This window comes from Bos indicus, chromosome 14, assembly GCF_029378745.1.
Source record: "Bos indicus isolate NIAB-ARS_2022 breed Sahiwal x Tharparkar chromosome 14, NIAB-ARS_B.indTharparkar_mat_pri_1.0, whole genome shotgun sequence".
NCBI classification, from domain to species: domain Eukaryota; kingdom Metazoa; phylum Chordata; class Mammalia; order Artiodactyla; family Bovidae; genus Bos; species Bos indicus.
The window spans coordinates 5,102,612-5,124,886 of record NC_091773.1 but is presented as its reverse complement, the minus strand read 5'-3'; the positions used below and the strand labels follow the sequence as shown (position 1 = coordinate 5,124,886).

Genomic DNA, 22,275 nt, shown 5'->3' with positions numbered 1-22,275 from the left:
TTTTAACCACTGTTTTTTTTTTTTTCAAATATTCTTCCTATCTCTTTCTCCCTCTCCTCTCCTCCAGAAACTATAAGAATGTATATGTTGGTGTGTTGGTGTATTTGATGATGTCCTACAGGTCTTTTAGGTTCTACTCATTGTTCTTCATTGTATATCAGGCTACTGAAAGCGTTGGGCTTCCCCAGTGGCTCACCAGTAAAGAATTAACCTGAGAATGCAGGAGATGCAAGAGACATGGTTTCCATCTTTGGCTTGGGAAGATTCTCTGGAGAAGGGCATGGCAACCCACTCCAGTATTCTTGCCTGGAGAATGCCATGCACAGAGGAGCCTGGTGGGCTACTATCTGTGGTCACAAAGAGTCGGACACAACTGAGTGACTAACACTCACTCACTTAGAAATGATTTATTAATAAAGTATATAGAAGGATATACAGAGGTTCATACAAGGGACTCGAGGTTCCATAAGTTTTAGGAGATCTTGGAACCAATTTCCTTCAGATAAAGAGGGATGACTATACCTAAAAAAAGGTGATTTTCTTTTCTGGATTTCCCTCTATTTTTTTAGGGTTTTTATGAGAGCTAAGAATGTGGAGTTCCTAGCACCACCATTTTCACTGATATCCAGCCTTCATTTCTTGACAAAGAAAAGAGCTGTAAAAGAAAGGGAATTATAACAGTGCTTTGGACTGAAAACACAGTGATCTTCCAGTTTCTCTCAGGTCAGCGTGGCTGAGACTGTGATCAAGACCATAGCCAATAGAGGGACTGAGAATGCAGCTGACTCTGAAGAACCTCTGTAAGAAATCAGGTTGTCTCGACAATTTTCATTCTTGCTTTAATGAATGAATTTTATTATATTGTTTTAGAGGACTAACATAATTTTCCCATTATAAAAACAATACAAACTCATTACAGAAAATCTGCAAGATGTACACATTTGGGAGGAAATAAAAACAATTACACTGATTAATTAACTATTACTTGTGGTTAAGCACCATTTTTTCTACCCTTCTGTTTACAGAGTCAGGGCCCTTTTTACACTCAGGTCTGCACACTGCTTTATTTTCACTTATGGAAATGTCCAATCCTTTCCTCTGCTATTAAACTTGTTTAAATTCCATCTGGTAACTATACTGAATATAATATCATGTTGCCACTGTGCAACAGTCATCCTTAAAACAATCTATTTTTATAGATACATATTATGGCTGGTTAATATTCAATTTGTGCATATCATATAATGATTTGATTGTTCTTCTTATATATTTAGAACATCTTTATTGTTTTAATTATTGTTATTGACTGAATTGAATCTGCAAATTCATATATTGAAGATTTAACCCAGAAACCTCAGAATGTGACTATATTTGGAGACAAGTCCTCCTAGAATGTGATTAAGTTTAAATGAGGCCAATATGGTAAGCCCTAATCCAATTTGACCAGTGTCTGTATAAAAGTGAAGATTTGGACACAAAAGAACACCAGAGGTGTGGGCATACGAATGAGAAACTGTGATGACATGGCAAGAAGGTGGTTATCCAGAACCCAAGAAGAACGGCCTCAGGATGAACAAAGCAGCCGGCACCTGGATCCTGGACTTTCTGCCTCCAGAACAGGTAGAAAATAACATTTCTGTTGTTAAAGTCACCCAGTTAGTGACAGCTGACTATGGAAGTCCTAGAAAATTAATAGCAACATCATGATGAACACCACTGTGCATTTTGACGATTAGCCGCTTGTTCATGTGTGTAGCAATGATATCTTCTGGAACAAACTGTGATCACTCCAGTCACCAGAAACAGCAGAAAGTCCAGAGTGGACATTCATTTCATGTATTTTATGTGATATTCTTGATACCTGTTGCTTCACGCAGTCCTTGAAATGTCATGAGTAAAGAACACATAGTGATGAATTCTTTAAAAAAATTCTCTGTAATATGAGTATTTGCTGTATCTTGTTTACTATATTTTGAGTACACATTGGACAATTTTAAGTCTCTGAAGACATGAAAAGTGCTTTTGCTAATTGCAATTGTTTAGAGCAAAGGAGAATATATCACTGCACCCTACTTGTCCTGATGCCTAAATTTCTATTGTTAGACACACTGCATTAAAATTGTTATTATTTTGTTGAGGATTTGTTTTTTGCTTATATCTATGAGAGATATTAACCTATAGGTTTCTTTCCTTGTAATGGCTTCATTTGGTTGTAGTATTTGGTGTTCAGATAATTTGTTGTTGCTGTTGTTTAGTCACTAAGCCATGTCCAACTCTTTGCAACACCACAGACGTAGTCAGCCAGGCTTCTCTGTCCTTGGAATTTTGCAGGCAAGAATACTGGAGTGGGTTTCTGTTTCCTTCTCCAGGGAACCTTCCTGACCCAGGGATCAATGTGTCTCCTGCATTGGCAGGTGGACTCTTTACTGCTGAGCCACCAGGGAAGCCCATTCAGATAATTATAGTCACTTAAAATTAATTAAGAATGTATTCCTCTTGCCTCTAGTTTATGACATAGATTGTGGAGAATTGCTAGTTTTCCTTCTTAAATGTTTGATAGAATTCATCAACAAAACCATATGGACTGGATATTTTCTTTTTTGGAAAAATTTTAAAATTCTTTATTTAATTCAATAGATATAGTGCATTTAAGATATGTTTTTTTTTTCTTTTGTACAGGTTTGGTAGTTTCTGTCTTTCAACTTACTAGCCCATTTCATCTAATTTATCCAATTTGTGGATATAGAGTTGTTCATAGTACTTCCTTATCATCTTTTCACAAAAAGCATATAAGCATATACTACATGTCATTTGTAACTACCATGATGCATTTTCTTGTTTCTTATAATATTTTACTAGGATAATGTACCATAACAACTCACATAATACTATAATTTTGCATTGAAGGTTGGCAGAACATGCCATATCAAAATATGCCACTTCCATATATGGGTTATTTTGAGCTAAAGGCACTTGAGAAACAGCAAATGCAAGTAGAACATTCTAATCTCTTTCCTTCTTGAAAAGGAGATGGAAACACTCATATAGATGATGCCTTCCCTATACTGGAAAAAAAGTAACATCATCATGACGAATGAGAAGCTGAAGCCATGATAATACCACACAACAGGACTTGTGGACATAACTTGCATTTTCCTTCTGCCTCCCCACAGAATTTAGTTGCCTTTCCACAATTAGCTTTCTTTATTCAACCTGATATAGAAATGTGCAGGTTTCACCACGTCTTTATGGGTGCTCCTGTTTCATGCTGTTTATTGCTGTTGTTTAGTCGCGAAGTCATGTCCAACTCTTTTGAGATCCCAAGGATTGTAATCCCCCAGGCTCCTCTGTCCATGGGATTCTCCAGGCAAGAATAATGGAGCAGGTTGCTATGCTCTCTTCGAGGGAATCTTCCTGACCCACAGATGGAATCCGAGTCTGTTACATCTCCTGCATTGGCCGGTGGATTCTTTACCACTGAGCCACCATGTACAACTTATATAAATAGGTATGATTTCTCCTGTTTATCTGTCAATGCTAAGAGAAGAGAGTAAAAAACTTTTCCCCTGCAAAATGTTAAGAACGTTCACTGATCCATGTGTCTGTGCGAAATCAGAAGAAACAAAGATTAAATGAGTATTTCCTTGACAATTTTATGCATATTTTATTTCATATTTTAGGTTTGCTTACCAAACTTATTGCATCAGGCATTAGAGCCCTATCAGCACATTTTGGGGTCATTCGTTCTTTCATTAATCCAGCACATTTATGTGATGTTTCATCACACTCACTAATAGCACAATCACGTTTTAAAATTACACTACTCATACGTTACGAAATTTACATTGCTATAATTTTTACTGTCTTTGATTTTTGGTGAGTTTTGACTATCTTCTTATACAGCATTTTAACTGGGGTAAAGTCTAGTTGATAAATCATCTATTTGACACAATTAACTTTGTATCTCTTTTCTTCACTGATGTATGTTTTGTATTTGTATTGTAATTTTGTACCCTCTCGCTTCCCTGGAGGCTCAGGAGGTAAGAATCTGCTTGCAATGCAGGAGACTGGAATTCAGTCCTTGGGTTGGGAAGATCCCCTGGAGAAGGAAATGACAACCCACTCCAGTATTCTTGCCTGGGAAATCCCATGGACAGAGGAGCCTGGCGTGCTACAGTCCATAGCGTTGCAAAGAGTCGGACACGACTGCTCGACTAACACTGTACTTCCCTCTCTTGAATATTATAGTAGTTATAATTTTATTTACAGAATTTTATATTTAAATATCTAAATTATAATCCAGGAAAAATGAAAGTTAAAAAATATTGCCATCAAACAAGATAAGGAAGGCAAACTGGCCTGTGAAATATAAAGCTAAATCAGTGTATTGTTATTAATATTTATCTTCTGATAATCCTCATAAAATTAGTAGGAGTTTAAGGAATTTAGCAGTATTATGCTATAATTAAAAAAAAATAGAAGCCAATAGCTTAGAGAGATTAAGTTGCAGATCCAAGATCTTGGAAGAATAATAATTAAACTAGAGAATCAAATCCCAAACGACATTTATCAACTAACATTCTATTGGGAAAAATTCATTTGCAATGAAATATAAAGGTGAGTCCTTAAAAAACATTAAAAATCCGTATTTAATATACACAAGTCCCTAATTATTAGAAGGAGAAACTGCTTTACACTATAAAAATTATCATTCTCTGACAGTTGGGTAGCACAGGTGTTACTCGAAATTGATAATATAAATTTACTGAGCCATAGTAAGTTTTGAGCAGTTGCCTCTCTAATTTTAATTATCTGATTTTGAAAAGCATACTCAAAATATAATATTCTCCCCTGTCCAATAAATATACCATTGTGAACTTGGCTGAATTTGGAATGTAAACTCCATGAAGAACAGTAAACCTTGTAATATTCCTAGTCTCACAAAAAGCATTAACCAGACCCATAATTATGTAAATATTTGCTAGGTAACTAATAATATACTCCAAGTAGGACACTTGACATTTCTTCACGGTGGAGAATTTAAAGCCAGAAGACTGGAATTTTAATTACGGTGTTGACATCTGTGAACGTACTTATTTTACCACGAGGTCACTGCAGTTCATTTCGGTGCGGCAGAAACGACACAAGAACTATCCTGCATCTGCTCTGTGCAAGGCATTGCTGAGGGCTGTGGCTGGGGTTGCAGGCTGGGGATATTACCATGTAGATAAATATTTTGAATAAAAACATCATAACTGTTAGGGTAAAATAGCAACCTACAGGAAAGTAAGAAAGCTTGTTGGAAAAGTGATTCCTGATGCAAAGGCAAAAGGTCAACTGGGATTTGGATAACGAATGGAGGCTTTCCGGTGGTCGAGTGGTTAAGAATCCACCTGCCAATGCAGGGGACATGAGTTTCATCCCTGGTCTGGGAGTATCCCACATGCTATTGTGCAACTAAGCCCACACACCACAACTACTGAGCCAGAGCTCTGGAGAAACTGGTACACTGCAATGAAGTAGCCCCTGCTCACCCCAACTAGAGAAAGCCCAGTGCCACAATGGGAGACCCAGACAATAACAAATAAACAAACAAATAAGTAAAACAGATTTTTAAAACTCTTAAAAACATAAAAGAAAGAATGGAAAGTAGAATATGTACAAAATATACAATAATAAAATACATAAGAAAACATTTAAAAGTCACTAAAAGTTCCTTGATTTATCTATATGATCTATATCTATATATTCATGCATAGACATCTATAGAGAGTAAACAAGAGAAGAAGAGATAACAAAGGGATATTTTACTCACATTTCATTAAATTTAAATGTTTGGAATCAAAAAAGCAAAATTTAGGAATAAAACAATGAAGACAATCATATTACTAATCCCATTTGAAAAGTGAAAGTGAAAGTCACTGAGTCATGTCCGACTCTTTGTGACCCCCCCTTGGAATTCTCCAGGCCAGAATACTGGAGGGGGTAGCCTTTCCATTCTCCAGGGGATCTTCCCAACCCAGGGATCGAAACCAGGTCTCCGGCATTGCAGGTGGATTCTTTACCAGCTGAGCTATTAGTGAAGCTCCCATTTCCATTTGAAGAAATTCTAAATAATAATTATACCACCACTTCATTTTTAACTTACCTTGAAGACTTTGGAAAAAACTCGTCTTCCTGTTTCATGTAGCCATGCAACTGAGAAGTTAGAAAGGTTTTCATCTTTAAAGCCTTTTGTAAATGACTACTATTAATAATACTGCTTGAGCATTCATTGAATTTGTGAAAGTCCTCACTAGAAAACACCTATTATTCTTGATTTATGTCAATTTTATTACCTCCAGCTACAAGAACCCACATATAAAAAGTTTTGGAACCAGTCTTCCTTTAGGAAGTAAAAGAAGTACAGTCTCAGTTTACATATTGGTATAAACTGGGTATTCATTCTCTTTTGGAAGTCTTAATTTAATGTGCTCTATGAACCACATGGGAGAAGAAAATGGCAACCCACTCCAGTATTCTTGCCTACAGAATCCCATGGACAGAGGAGCCTGGTAGGCTGCTGTCCATAGGGTCACACAGAGTTGACATGACTACAGTGACTTAGCATGCATGCATGCATTGGAGAAGGAAATGGCAACCCACTCCAATGTTCTTGCCTGGAGAATCCCAGAGACGGAGGAGCCTGGTGGGCTGCAGTTTATGGGGTCACACAGAGTCGGACATGACTGAAGCGACTTGGCAGCAGCAGCAGTATAAAACCACATATGATGAGAAAGTGTTTTCTGGGAAACAGTCCACCAGACACCAGGCTCATTGAGAAGCCCGTGTGTAAAAGAATATAGATTTTTTTCCATTGAGGAAACTGAACCATTTTCAGATGGAGACCATGTACACCAGAAAAACAGAAATCTTCATAAAGCATACCATTCAGACATCACAAAGGCTTTTCCTGACCATTCTCTCATATCCTTCTGCTTCCTTCTTCCCACCAAAACAATAGATTAAAGCCTAGAACAATACCTCTTAGCAGGAAGCCACCCCTGCCTGTGGTCTCTTCCCTCAGGTTTCCTTCAACTTCATTCCAACTCCAGCCAGATAGGCAGGAGGTAGAAGGGGAAGTGAGATTGGAGGTGTGGGAAGGCCTTGACTTACCTCTGCCAGCTTGGGGATGCTAGAAGAAGGCTTCAAGCCAAGGACGTAAAGCCACAAGATTCAGAAGCAGACATCTCTCCATTCGGTGGATGCGCCACAAAAGAAAGTCCTTCATCTATGAGAAATTCAACTGTGCCAACCACCCGAATGAGTTGAAATAAGTTCTTCCCCCGGAGCCTCCAGAAAGGAATACAGACCAGCCAATGCCTTCATTTTACCTAGTGTGACTCTGGTCAGACTTCGGACCAACAGAACCGCGAGACAATAATTTTATGGTCTGACGTCGTCTTTACGACGGAAACGTCACCAAATTGTCGTAATTTGTTACAGCAACAATTGAAAATTAATATGCTTTTGTCTAGCATGCACTATATATAATTTTCTCCCTGCATAGTGGGAGAAAAGATTTCCTTTTCTTTTACATGCATTCCATCTTGGCAACCACAATTTTGTCTACAGCCCTGTATCACGTGAGTCTTTTCATCTAGTATGGAAAAAGAAAGTGAAAGTCTCTCAGTTATGTCCGACTCTGTGCGACCCTATAGAAGGCAGCCCACCAGGCTCCCCTGTCCCTGGGATTCTCCAGGCAAGAATACTGGAGTGGGTTGCCATTTCCTTCTCCAGGGGAATCTTCAGATAGAACCCAGGTCTCCTGCACTGGAAGGCAGATTCTTCACTGTAAGACACCAGGCAAGCCCATCTAGTCTGGAACTAATGTTTAATTAAACCTGTGTCCATATCCTAGTCCTATAATCTCTAAGAGAGGAAAAATCAAAATTTGCAAGCCTATTCAATGAATAGTATGCCCCTGCTTCAGGTCACTGATATTCATGTAATGAAATGGGGAAGCCAGGGAGGATGCTGGCAGCCCATTTTAGGACTTGGAAGAGCAAGTTATCTAAGGAGAATGCCTCAAAGAGGATGTAGTATCAGGGAGGAGAAAAATGTATTTCTAGTAGAGATATTTTGGGCATATAAATGATATGAAACAGATAAAGTTGCTGAGAGAAAGAGGTCTATAAAAGGCCTAGGATTGTGATTTTTTTTCTCAATCACACTTAATTAGGTTTGTACCAATTTCCTAAACCCAGGAAGGATTAAGATCAGCATCAGATCTTCATTAATTTGGATACATGGATTAATTAAAAGGTGAGTCTCCTGCACGTGTTTATGTGAGCTTGTGCCAAATATACATATGTGTATATATGGATTTATGCTTCATTTTGCTGTTTAGCATTCTTTTTTCCATTTTTTCCACCATGTAGGCTCTGCAAAATAAAATGGCAAGTGGAATAATTAAAAGCACAGGCAGGTGAGATTAAGCTCTGCAAAGATTAGTTCTGGCACAAGTTTTATTTAACATTATAGAGTAGTAACCTGGGGAAATAAATGTGCACTCATTTGAGAAACTTTATTGACAAAGCAGGAGCAGGAACACAGCAAAATTCAAAATGCAAGAGTGGATCTGGGAAATGGTGTGCTTAAGCATTCTGGGCAATTCCACTCAACACTGGCTTCATAAATCCAAATGTCTAGCTCTATTATTTAAAGCTGCACCTCTCTGTGTTGTTTAGTTGGCTGGGCAACACATGAAGTAAGCGTGGCTTGTGCTGAATGTGCAAAAACTGACCACACATTTATGAAGCCATTTTTAAACTCTCTGCTATCCAGTAAAACGCCCCCCATGCTTCGAGGCCCACCCTCCTTGAAGACTTCGTTGGGAATTCTTAGCCATTTTTCTTTTACCAGGGTGCCTTGTTTATTGAGCAGTATCACTCAAGGATTAAAGTGCTAAACAACTCTCACCAATGCACCCACCATGAAATATAACCCTCAATTTAACAGTAAGATAAATAAGACACATCATAGCACCTAGGATTTCTTAATGCAATTAATTCGACAAATATTTAGTTAGTATTGACTGCATGTCCAAGGCTTTTTTGTGTGCTTGTGATACATGAATGTACAGCTCAAATTATGTCCTTTCTTTCCTCATGGAGCTTTGACATGTCAGATGGAGAAATTAAGCTTCTAATAGCAGCTTGCCTCCACCCCAGAACTGTAATTATGTGAGGTTATGAATGTTAACTAAACTTATTGTGATCATCAGTTGGCAATTATAAATACAGCTGATCCTTCAACAGCGTGGGAGTTGAGGGCACTAACCCTCCACGCAGTTGAAAATTCGAGTATAACATTCAGTTTGCCCTCAGTATCTGCGGTCACTCTCTATCTGTGGTTCTCCACGTGTGGGTTCAACCAGCCCCTTCCTTCCTTCCTTCCGAGCCTTCTGTACGCTCTGGTAGTGGCTGTGGCTTACTTGCTAAGTCGTGTCTGACTCTTTTTGCGCCTGCAAGGACTATAGCTTGCCAGGCTCCTCTGACCGTGGGTTTCTCCGGGCAGGAATACTGGAGTGGGTTGCCATTCTGTTCTCCAGAAAATGAGGATCTCCAGAAGGTCTTCCTGGCCCAAAGACTGAACCCATGTCTCCTGCATCGCAGACAGATCCTTTACCTCTGAGCCACCAGGGAAGCCCTTCTGTATACTAGGTGCTGTTCTGTTAATAACAAGACTTGTTAAGTTCTCAATCTACCCTACATAGCAGTTGTCATTACCCTTGCTTTGAATATATCTGGGAACAAACATATTCCTTTGTATAAATGATTAAACAGATAAGAAATGGAAATGTCCAACTATTTGGACAAGGTAACAAGGAAACAAGGAAAAGCACATTTCCTCAACCTGAAAACACAGAAAGTAACTAGAAACAAATTTACAATAGAAAGAAAAGCCAGGTAATACACTCGTGGGTTTGAGGATGCAGTCAGATCAGAGGCAAAGCTGTTTTGAGAGCTAGATGTCCCCATCATGTCTGTACCAAGAGACAGTGACTGAGTTGGACAAGCAGGATAAACTCTTGAGTTGATGGCCATAGATATTACCTGCCAGCTGTTCAGCATAGTCCTGAATTAAGGTGCTCATACTCTTGGGTGAGAGGCTGACATATAAACAAGTCTTTACACAGTAGCACCAAAGCATTTTACCTACTTATTCAATAAATAGGTAGAACTTTCCCTGAAACACAGACTATCTTAGGTGCTAGAGGCATAGTGCAAACCCAGAGGTACAGATGAATGGTTAAGAGAACACAGCCAAGGCTGTGATGGATTCTGCCCAGAGGTAGACCATAAAAGGAAAAGCTCAGGGAAAGTGACATTTAAGGAAATGAAAGAACTGAGAAAGTTAGCTGCAGCTGTGCATTTGCTTCACTCGTTGTAGCCTGAAGCCAGTGCTGGCTTCCTCGGGTAGGGTTTACTGTAGGATTTATAGGTAGAGGACCGTTCTGGAGACCTTCAAAGTCCCCTTGCCTTTTCCCATGGAGTTTGAGTCAACTATACTATGGAAACTGGGCTTTTCTCTCATCTGTACAAATTATTGGGTGCTTTCCATCTGGAGTACTGATGACCCTATTTGCAGGGCAAGAATAGAGAAGCACACACAAAAAATGGACTTGTGGACACAGTGAAGGAAGGAGAGGGTGGAACGAATTGGGCGAATAGTGTTGACATATACACATTACCACGTGTGAAATAGATAGCCAGCGGCAAGCTGCTGTAGAGCACAGGGAGCTCGGGTAGGTTCTCTGTGATGACCTAGAGGGGTGAGATGGGAGGTGTGGCAGGGAGCCTCAAGAGGGAGGGGGTGTGTGTATACTAATAGCTGATTCACACTGTTGTACAGCAGAAACTAGCACAATATTGTAAAGCAGTTCTATTATAATTTTTAAAAAACTAATAAATAAATTTGTCCTGCTTTGTTCCAAGGGCGGGACTCTGGACAATGAAAGGAATCAGAAGGAGGTATATTTTGCCACCAATCAGGAGCCCTGACACTAAAAAAAATGGAATGCATGACCCCAGAAGGAAGGATGGCCTTTGTCCCAAGCTTGTTCTGGTTGATGAAGAGTTAGCAAATGCCAGTGAAACATCACGGACACCTACATTGGAGAGAGGCTGAGGCTTTTGTGCATCACTTTTACTCCTCTGAAAAAAAAAAAAAGATTAAACTAATGCCTACCTCATAGCACCCCTGTAAAGATATCATGGACTAATCCATAGTTGAGTGTTTAGAACAATGACTGGTGTGGAAAAAAAAACCCTTCATAAACATTTATCTTATAATAGTCACAATAACCCCATTCCAGTACTTTTGCCTGGAAAATCCCATGGACGGAGGAGCCTGGTGGGCTGCAGTCCATGGGGTTGCTAGAGTCGGACACGACTGAGTGACTTTACTTTCACTTTTCACTTTCATGCATTGGAGAAGGAAATGGCAACCCACTCCAGTGTTCTTGCCTGGAGAATCCCAAGAACAGGGGAGCCTGGTGGGCTGCCATCTATGGGGTCGCACAGAGTTGGACACGACTGAAGGGTCTTAGCAGCAGCAGTCACAGTAACAGAAGTATCAGTGTTTGCAATTCTACATCTTTAAGATAAGCATACTATTATTGATACTATTAGTTCTTTAGAAAGCTCTAAAGTGATTAATTTTCCTCTTTCGACTAACTTTTCTGTTCCTTTTCCCCGTCTTTTTCTTCCTAATAAATATAAATTCTGTTGTCAATTTGAGAATCAGTTTTTGGTGCTTTGGATAGTAAATGTTAGACCAGGGAGTGATCATGCAATGTCTTTTTTTTTTTTTTTTCTTTATTTGCTGAAAAATATTTTATTAGCAAACCACATAGCTCATATAAATTATCTCCTTCCTCCTGCATAACATAACCATTTGACAGAAAAGAAGATGCCACTTTTGCTTTTTGTGAATATCACAGTCAAATCAAATTACCATTAGATCACCTTTAAATAAGCCAAATTACTATCGGACGTTAAAGGAGCATATCATGCAACAAGTCTTACAATCTAAGACCTCCATGGGACAGACTAGAACTAAGGGATCAGATAAAAAATCATTAGCCAGAAGTGTCTGGTAATAGTAATTTAAAAAAGTAAATAAAATTACAAACACAGTTCTTCAGTAGACCAGTCAGACAGTTCTTTAGTTCTTTAATAGAGGAGTCAATAGCCGGCACACTGAAGGGCAGATAGAGAGAGCGTACATCATTGGAGAAAGTGCTATTGGACAGCGTCGCTCTAGAAGTCAAGGGCAGGCACACACACCCAGGGGCAGACTGGACAGGAGTTGACCACGTGCTCCGTGTGGCCCCGCCTCGCTCCCCTCACACTACCCCCTCAAACAGTCCGGGCTTCCTTATGTCACAGGGCTGTCCTCCCCTCGCCCCAGCTGAAAGCTCTGAAAATACACCATTCCTATTCTCTCTCACTGCACACCCACATATTCACACCTTTGTCTGTCTGTTGTTCTCTCTTGTTTCAAATCTCAGCTCAACCATCCACCCGTACCCCAAACTCCTGGACCCAGACTTTTCTCCCTGTTCATTACCCATACCTTCTTTTATTTTTTTTCTTTTTAAAATTTTTATTTTTTGGCCTTACCTCTTGGCATGCGGGATTCTAGTTCACTGACCCAGGATGAAAGCCTCACCCACTGCATTGCCCACTGGATCTTAACCGCTAGACCACAGGGAAAGTCCCCATATTCATACCTTCTTTTCACCTTTTTGGGGGGTCACTTTGTACAAGAAGGAGTTTACATGTATTTATAAGATTACTCAATTAAAATCCCAATCTTCAAATACACCAAAAAGTCCATGAGAGCAAAGATTATGTCTGGTATGGCATTTTATCTCCATACGTGGCATGGTGCCTGGCACATGGAGTTGCAATAAATGTTTGGTAAGTGAATGAAGGAAGGAAGGAAAGAATGAGAGTGGGAGAGATCTCTTCTCGCTACTGTGGATCAAGGCAGGCTTCAGGGAGGCATGAATGTTTTCTCTGGGGTGTAACATGTCAAGATGCTAACAGCCTATCAAACAGGCATGGTCCTTCTTGGGCAGAGGGACAAGAATCTTTTCTGGTATAGAAATGTGCTTAAGAGGAAAAAAAAAATATCTGATCCATAACAGGGAGAAAACATTAGTGAGTTTTTTCTTTCCAAAGGCTGAATAATTTACCAAATGACTATGCTCTGCTATATCACCTCCAGACAACTCAGAAATATAGGAGTCGTACTTTCATCATAGAAACACTGAAAGCAGAGTCAGCTTTTTGTTTAAACTTTGTGCTCCTGGAAATTACTACTCACTTATTCTTTGTTATATCTTTTGGAGTAATGTTTAATGAATAACCACTACATTTTAGAATTCTGTGTGCGGCTCTGTGAATATAGAGAAAATCAGTGGTCAGGGTTCAGTGACCTGTTTACCCTGTGCCAGACACGGTGCTGAATATTGGACTCATGTCACCTTATTTAATTCTAAATAGCTCTTTCCCTATGAGTTATCATTATTATTACATTTTTTAAGATAACACAGCAGACAAAGAAATTTAATAGCTTGTCTTACCATGTCTACAGCTATCTAACCTCTCTGTGGCCATCTCACATGGATAAAAGGTGGATGTTGCTGTTGTTGCTTTAGTTGCTAGGTCCTGTCTGACTCTTTTGTGACCCCATGGACTGCAGCCCGCCAGGCTCCTCTGTCCATGGGATTTTCCAGCCAAGAATACTGGAGTGGGGTGCCGTTTCCTTCTCCAAGGGATCTTCCCAACTCAGGGATCGAACCTGTGCCTCCTACATTAGCAGGCAGATTCTTTACTGCTAAGCCCACCAGGGAAGCCCAAAATATGAATACAAATCTGTTATTTCTCAGCACTGGTGTGAAGATTGCATGAGAAAATATACATGCACCATTAGAAGTCATCTGAGGTTTGCTGTTATTTCCCTTAGAATTAATTTGTTGGCTCTGCATTGTGCATCCGTCCTACCCACAGATTGTCTATGGGCTTGCTATAACCCAGCATCACTAACTCTCAGAAGTGAAAGAAGCATCAGGATCTAGAAAAAAGGCATTTTGCTGCATCTCACTGATGCACATCAGGTGGGTAGACCCAGTGTAAGGGGTTATCAGACTGTGGCAGATGTCATCCTGGGCTTAGCCCTGAGCCTAGCCTATTTACACATGAAGTCTTATTTAATTTTCAAAAAGTCCCCTGTGAGGTGTTAACAACCCTAACCTGACAGAAAAACTGGCTCAGAAAGCTTAAGTAAATTTCCCAAAGTCATGTAGCTAATGAATGAAAGAAACTCAGCATTTGATTAAGGAGCATCATGTATTATTATCTGAGTTCTGATGAATAAGACACGCCTTGGGGATTTAAGTATTGCACTTAGTAAATTAGTATCCATTAATCATATTTTTAAAGTCATTTTATTTGATTTCCAATAAAGAAAAGATTTTCAATATTTTATCCTAGCCTTTGGGGGCAGGATTTACAGCAAAGACCCCAAATCAGATAATACTTTTCTTTACAAAAAAAAAAAAAAAATTTAAAAATCATTCCTTTAAAACATAAAAAAAGAGAGAAGTTAACCTTGTTATTTTGTCTTACAACAACAAATGTTCAAGGTTATATGTTCTTAAGGATGATTTAGCAGCTTGTTTTTGGTTCCAACCTAAGGTGCCCCGCAGGACTCTGGGGTCTGTGTTACTCTTGTGAAACTGCTTAGCAGAATGCAAAGAAGAAAAAGAAAAGGAAGAAAGAAAAATACTAATAGACGGTCACAGTGTGTTTGTTTAATCTTAAGCTAACCAAGAACCCGAAGCCCGTGACATAAGCCTTTGCATGTATAATGCACGTTTGTGATTCAAAGTAACCTGAATTAGAAATCTGATTTGTCATCTGATCTCAGTCGCTGTAAACAAATAACAGCATGTTGCTCATCACCCACTTCTGCAAACAGGGGCTGAAAAAATAAAGAAGATATACTTGACCTCCCATTTTCACTGAGATGCTTTTGAACAACTCCCATGAAGGGAGGTGGGTAGTGAATTTATACCGTTGGATACTGTCTGTCCCTGAGCTACTGACATTTGCAAGGTGCTGCTTCGGGTTGCAAGAGGAGACAAGTCAGCACTTGGCATTTCTGCGAATGTCCCGCTCCTGTTAAAAAGGCCTTCTGATCACCCTTTTTGGAAAACTTCCAGTCTCGAGGAAGGGAACAGTCCTGACACAAAAGGTTGTTATTCTTGTCAGGTGGGAGAAATGGCATCGTTTATTACAACTGAACTCCTAAAGAGCACGCCTGGAAAATGTAGAGAGCGGATCTGCTCTGACATATTACAAAGCCCCCAGTGACCTGGTCCAGTCACTTGCCCTCCAGGCTCCCATGACTTGTGTGTGAAACTGTGAAGATGGAGATGGTGATGATCACTAATATCCTTGTAGTGAGGGGGTGCAGAATCTTAATGAGTCGACAGGCATTTTTGTTCTCCAGATTTTGGAACTTTCCCAGGTTTACCTCGAGAGTAACTGCACATTCAAAAGCCCCTTGCTTTTGTATGTGATTTCCTGTGAGAGCAAACAAGGTCCCTCAACAGTCAGGTCCATTGTTTCCTAAAACTTGGACCCGGGGACTGAGCAGAAGGAGGTGCTTCCAGAGGTTGGCTGGCCAACTCAAGGACACGTGATGCTTGATGTAAGATGGGATTATCAGGGGGTGTCTGCAGACAGCTTCATTGTAGCCTGTGGAGATCTATTTCAGAATGCCAACCCCCAGAACTGAAAGATAAGTGTTTGTTGTTTTAAGCCACTAAATTTGTGACAATCTTTTACAGCAGCAGCCATAAACCAATACTCCCTTAATCAGTGTGAGCCCAAAATTTTAAAAGGAAAGAAGAGTGCTATGTCTCCCAATTTGCAAAATAGTTTCACACACTCTCTGATTTGACTTTCACGGTACTCCTCGGTGAGGATTCCAACTCACCCCATTTTGTAAGAGAGAACACTGACATTCTGAGAATCATGGCAACTTCCAATAGTAAAGGCTGGAATGGTCCCTGGACTGCAGCGCATGCCTCCACAGGGAGGCCATGCCTTGTGCGCCCAAAAGGCCCTCATCCTTGTTAGCTGTAGAGGAATGGATAAAGAAGATGGGACATGTATATACAACAGAATATTACTTGGCCATAAAAGGAGCAAAACTGTTCCATTTGCACAGACATAGATAGACCTAGGAGAATGCAATGGCACCCCACTCCAGCACTCTTGCCTGGAAAATCCCATGGACGGAGGAGCCTGGTGGGCCGCAGTCCATGGGGTCGCTAAGAGTCGGACAAGACTCAGCAACTTCACTTTCACTTTTCACTTTCATGCATTGGAGAAGGAAATGGCAACCCACTCCAGTGTTCTTGCCTGGAGAATCCCAGGGACGGGGGAGCCTGGTGGGCTGCTGTCTATGGGGTCGCACAGAGTCGGACACGACTGAAGCGACTTAGCAGCAGCAGCAGCAGATAGACCTAAAAACCCTCTTTACTAAGTGAAGTGAGTCAGAAATAGAAAAACATATGTCCTATATCCATGTATGTATTTGGAATCTTAGGAAAATGGTACAGATGATCTTATTTGACAAGCAGAAACAGAGACACAAAGGTAGAGAAAAAACATTTGGATACCAAGGGGTGGGGTCGGATGAATTGGGAGATTGGGATTGGCATACATATGATAATGATGCCATGCATAAAATAGATGGGGTTTCCCAGGTGGTGCTATCAATAGAGAATCCGCCTGCCAATGCAGGAGGCATGAGAGATGTGAGTTTGATCCCTGGATTGGGAAGGTCCCTGGAGGAGGGCGTGGCAACCCACTCCAGTGCTCTTGCCTGGAGAATCCCATGGACAGAGGAGCCTGGCAGGCAGGCTACAGTCCATAGGGTCTCAAAGAGTTGGACACCACTGAAGCAACTGGGCACATATGCACCCATAGAATAGATAACTAGTAAGCATCTACTCTATGGGACAGGGAGCTTTATTCAATGCTCTGTGGTGGCCTAAAAGGGAAGGAAATCCAAAGAAGAAGGGATATAAGTATATACATAGCTGATTCACTTTGCTGTACAGTAGAAACTAGTACAACATTGCAAAGCAACTGGTATTGTTGTTGTTCAGTCATTCAGTCGTATCTGACTCTGCGACCACATGAACTACAACAGGCCAAGCTTCCCTGTCCTTCACTAACTCCCAGAATTTGCACAAACATATTCCAATAAAAATTAATTTTTTAAAAAAAGACTGGGCCAAGATATGTGACATAGACTGCCTTGGGTGCTGAAGGAGAGTTTCGAAGGACGACCTGTCTGCTGCCGACGGAGGGAACTTACACAGTGATCTTTGGCACACTCCACTGCCTGCTCCCCGCAGTGTCACCCTAGGTGGGAGCTTTCATTATTCCAGTTCTCCCAAAGTTCATAGTCAGGGCTGGCGTCTTGAAGGGGCTTAGAGGACTGAATCACCAAGACTGCAGGAGAGCTGCCAGTGTCTCCTCTATGAAATAGCATTCTGTTTATGTCCTCCCACCAGGACAGGAGCAGGCCAGAAGGCGCATCCTACCCTTACCCTTGCCACCTCCTTTTTTTCCCCTAAATCAGGCAAATGGCAGGAGCATGTGACACTCCTTCGGAGTCCACTTAACTTAATTGAATAGAATGTGATTTCTGCATAGCAGGGGGTGGTAATGGAGACAGTACTGTGTGATTTTATTATCTGATTTGAGGTGGCAGTCTCTAAGTGAGCTGCTTTCAGAGCACATTTTAACGGGTTGAGCCTGGGGAGAAGTGTCCAGGCTGAGAGGCAGAGGGCAGGAACTATTGCTGCTAACATGGGCTATAGCGAGCTGGACATTTGGAAGAAGCCGTCTCAGTAGTGCAGTCAACCATCCAGGGAAGGGGAAGTGTTATCCTGAATAAGAGGCAAAGAACTGAAATTCAGAGAGCCTGTGTACATGCCCTAAGGTCACACAGCAAAGATTGTGTATGAACTCCCAGCCCAGCTGTCTCTAGAACATTCCACCTCTTTAGGGTCACTCCTCAGGAGCTAGAGGAGTTTGGGAATGGTGAGGAGTGAGAAGTGAAGTCTTGTTCTCGAGCAGTAGCTTGTTAAGAAGCAGAAACACCAACCATCAACTTGACCCCAGCAGCACACTGTGTATACAGTCACAGGCTCTGGTCTCTGCTGCCCTCACTCTAATCATTCAAGCCGCAGGAGCTCCAGTAAGTTATTTGTCCTTTCTGAGCTTATTTTGTCATCTCTGTGCTAGAAATCTGGTCCCATCACTTCATGGCAAATAGATGGGGAAACAGTGAAAACAGTGGCTGACTTTATTTTTCTGGGCTCCAAAATCACTGCAGATGGTGACTGCAGCCATGAAATTAAAAGACACTTACTCCTTGGAAGGAAAGTTATGACCAACCTAGGTAGCATATTAAAAAGCAGAGATATTACTTTGCCAGCAAAGGTCCGTTTAGTCAAGGCTATGGTTTTTCCAGTTGTCATGTATGGATGTGACAGTTGGGCTGTAAAGAAAGCTGAGCACCAAAGAATTGATGCTTTTGAACTGTGGTGTTAGAGAAGACTCTTGAGAGTCCCTTGGACTGCAAGAAGATCCAACCAGTCCATCCTAAAGGAGATCAGTCCTGGGTGTTCATTGGAAAGACTGATGTTGAAGCTGAAGCTCTAATACTTTGGCCACCTGATGTGAAGAGCTGACTCATTTGAAAAGACCCTGATGCTGGGAAAGATTGAGGGCAGGAGGAGAAGGGGATGGCAGAGGATGAGATGGTTGGATAGCATCATCGACTCAATGGACATGAGTTTGGGTAAACTCTAGGAGTTGGTGATGGACAGAGAGGCCTGGCGTCCTGCAGTCCATGGGGTCACAAAGAGTCGGACACAACTGAGCAACTGAACTGAACTGAACTGATGCTGGAAATATTAACCAAGTCTTTCTTATAAGCCTGTAGTAAGAAGGGAACATACCGTAAGTGCTCAAATATTGTTAGCAGAGTCCATGATTGTCAACATTGTTATTCTTCTCTTTGTCAGAAAGGCTGTCATTAGGCTGGGAGGACTTCGGGGTAGTGAGATAGGTTCATCTTGCTATTTTCCTCTGATTTTGCTATCTTTCTGATAAAACCTACTCTAAAGTAAAGGTGTTTCCTTGGATTCTCAAGAGCTATAAGATGCTGTGTGCATTCCTCAATGATCTCCATGGAAGGAATAAGGACTTAGGAGCTGGAAGGAGGTCATGGGCAAACATAGTTTGGGACAACCACTGATATTGGAAAACTCATCTATTTTCCTAAAAGTTGGCATTTCCCATAATAATGCATTGGAATATGCAAACAGGTGAGTTTAGCAGTGCTTCTCTGGTCTAAAGAAGGTCTGTCAGAATCACAGGTGATGACCTGGACTTGTGATTGGTGTCTGCACGGGGTGGGGACAGTTTTGCAGGACTGAACCCTTAACCTGTGGGATGTGCTGCTCTCTCTAGGCAGACAGGATCAGAACTGAGTTGAGCTGAGTTTTAGTTGATGCCTGGAAACTGCTTAGTGCTGTGGAAGTCTTGCAACCCCCCAGCCGCATTGGAGCTAGGTCCAGAGCTTTTAGCATCTCGCATCTACCTCATCACTGCCTGAGAAAATAAAATTCAGCATTATACTTCTGAATATCTAAGTTGTTATTTCTCACCTTAGGAAGTAAGTCTAGAACTTCATGTTTTAAAACTTATAAGGATTAAAATTGGGACCACCAAGCGGAGATCACTTTAGCCAACTATCCAGAAAGCTGCCCAAAGAGAGTTCCAGGTGCCCTGAGTGGCCAGAGGGGTTAAGTCATCAGTGATTATATTTAGAACATTTATTATGAACGGTTTGATATTAGGTATGGTGATAGTTTGGGCTTCCCTGGAGGCTCAGACAGTAAAGAATCCACCTGCAATATGGGAGATCTGGGTTCGGTCTCTGGATTGGGAAGGTCTTCTGAAGAAGGAAATGGCAATCCACTCCAATATTCTTATGTAGAGAATTCCATGGACAGAGAAGCATGGTGGGCCACAGTCCTTGGAGTTACAAAGGGTTGGACATGGCTGAGTGACTAACACTCAACTCTCAACTCAACGTAATAGTTTAACTGTAGAAGTTACTTCTTGTCTTAATCAGAAATGCACCCTCCACAGATGGCAGCTAGGGGTTTTAGTTATCTTTAACCCTGGTCAACACCAGATGTTTTGCTAATTAGCTTAATGAAAGTCAGAAATAAATTGTCAATGGTGCAATTACAGACTTTATAAATAGAATGCAAAACTCTAGAAATAGGCTCTTGAAATAAATAGTGTTCAAAAAATATGAACTAGCTAAAATACTTTAGTATATGGATTTAGAAATTCTCAGCTGAATACCTTTCAGATTGGCATTCAAGCCATTGCTTATCAAAAGGTCTTGGTACCTTGATATTCTGGGAGTTCTGTTTGTTGACAATAATTAAGGCTAACTGAACTCTGTAGATTACTATTGTGTTTTTGACCAAAGGATATTACACCTGAAGTGCCATTGGAACACTCAAAAAATAGAGTTAGGATATTTTTCAAGTTATATGATTTGGTTTTGATAATGTATATTTGTTTTAAAACTTTTATGTATCAACTGTGTATGCATTCAGTGCTGTACTGGACCCTTGGATGAGAAATGACTAATGTATAACACCCCAGCTTCAGGAAGCCTGTTATCTGCTAAGCAAGAAACAATTGCAGATGCATTAACAGGTACAAAATTTACATCCATAAAGAGAAGGGGACTTTTGAAAAGAAGAGGACCCAGTCCGCCCTTGACACCTGTGTCTTCATCCCTAACCACTTCTCTCTGCTCCCTTGCACCATATTTCATCTTTTTCTCCATCCTTCTGGTCTGGTTTCATGTTAGCACTCTTTGGCTAAATCTCCTCTGGCTTCTTCTTTGGGTTACATTGTCTCCAGTTTCCGCACTTTGATACTCTGCCCTCACGCCCATCTCTTGTAGAGATGACTAGAGCTCTGGAGGAAGGACTTGGGCTTCAGAGATAGACTTGGGCATCTCAGGTGGTGGGCTCGTCTGGGGAGGAGAAATGGGAAGAGAGACAAAGAAGCCAGCTGTAATCCCATGCTGGCTGTCAGAGGGGGGTCTTGGCATGGGTTATCAATGTGAAAGTAGTGAGCAGGGAAACATACACAAGAGTCAAGCGGGAAAGAACAAGGTGGGGTGGGGGGGGGCAGGAAGTGAACGGAGGAAAAAAGGCTTCAAGAAGGAGGTATCAGAATGATCACCCTCTTTTATGTATTTCATGTTCCAGCCTGGCATCCATTTTCCCCAGGGACTAGACAATTTTCAGTGAGCTTTTCCCTCTACCAAGGTCATCTGCTGCCCTCGGTAGAATCTAAGAGAAATATACCTACCTATTAAATGTTCATACACATTACTCTTCTTTTTTGTTGTTTCTAGGAACTGACTTCTTGCATTTTATTCCAATACCTGCATATTATCTTCTTTTTTCCTGTCTGCCGCATTAGATGAGTTCCATTTCAGCAGAGACGTGGATTAACAAGCTTTCTCCTAGTACCTGCACGTGCTGATGCTCAATGCCAATTTCCAGAGAAGGAGTAGGTGAGGACTGTGCAGCAAGGAGGGCTCTGAACTCCCGAGCATGGCTCAGGCCATTTCCTGAAGAAGAAAAAGAGAAGGGGCCACTGATGTGGTGTACTGAATGAGGTCTCGTTTGGATGCTGACAGCCAGTAATCAGGTTGAGAGGACCAGAATCACTTTCAATGCATAGACCACACGAACACTGCAAAGGATGATCTGAGTCTGTCGAGTCAGAGAGAGTGATCTCTTCTTCGTGGTGTCTTACATTCATTTTTTTCCCCTTCCTTCTGTAATTTTTTTCCTTTGTGCAGAGGAATTAAATTATTCATCTTCTTCATTTTTTTTTCTCATATTCATTTAAAAAAGACAGTCACCCTGCCAGCATTGAGACGACAGAGTTAAATAATACCCACCTCTGCCCTCGGGAAGTACTCAGTTCTGGGCACACCCTTGCTGTTGAGGGCAACTTCATTTGCTGTCCCTTTCCTGCCACGTATGTGTTATAGTCAAGAACACTAAGTAAAAAATCAAGAGTA

The 22,275-nt window shown here is 41.0% G+C and overlaps 2 long non-coding RNA genes across 2 annotated transcripts in view; one reads left to right on the top strand and one right to left on the bottom strand.

Annotated features, from left to right (window-relative positions):
- The window catches only part of LOC139186792 (uncharacterized), a 12,010-nt gene extending 5,791 nt beyond the window's left edge, over positions 1–6,219 (bottom strand). Inside the window, exon 1 of the long non-coding RNA XR_011570400.1 lies at positions 6,149–6,219. This is a non-coding gene — a long non-coding RNA (uncharacterized lncRNA). The remainder of the gene's footprint in view (positions 1–6,148) is intronic.
- Positions 1,500–22,275, top strand: LOC139186791 (uncharacterized). Its single transcript, XR_011570399.1, has 4 exons — positions 1,500–1,620; positions 8,222–8,304; positions 20,783–20,885; positions 21,598–22,275. It is a non-coding gene; the product is annotated as an uncharacterized lncRNA (long non-coding RNA).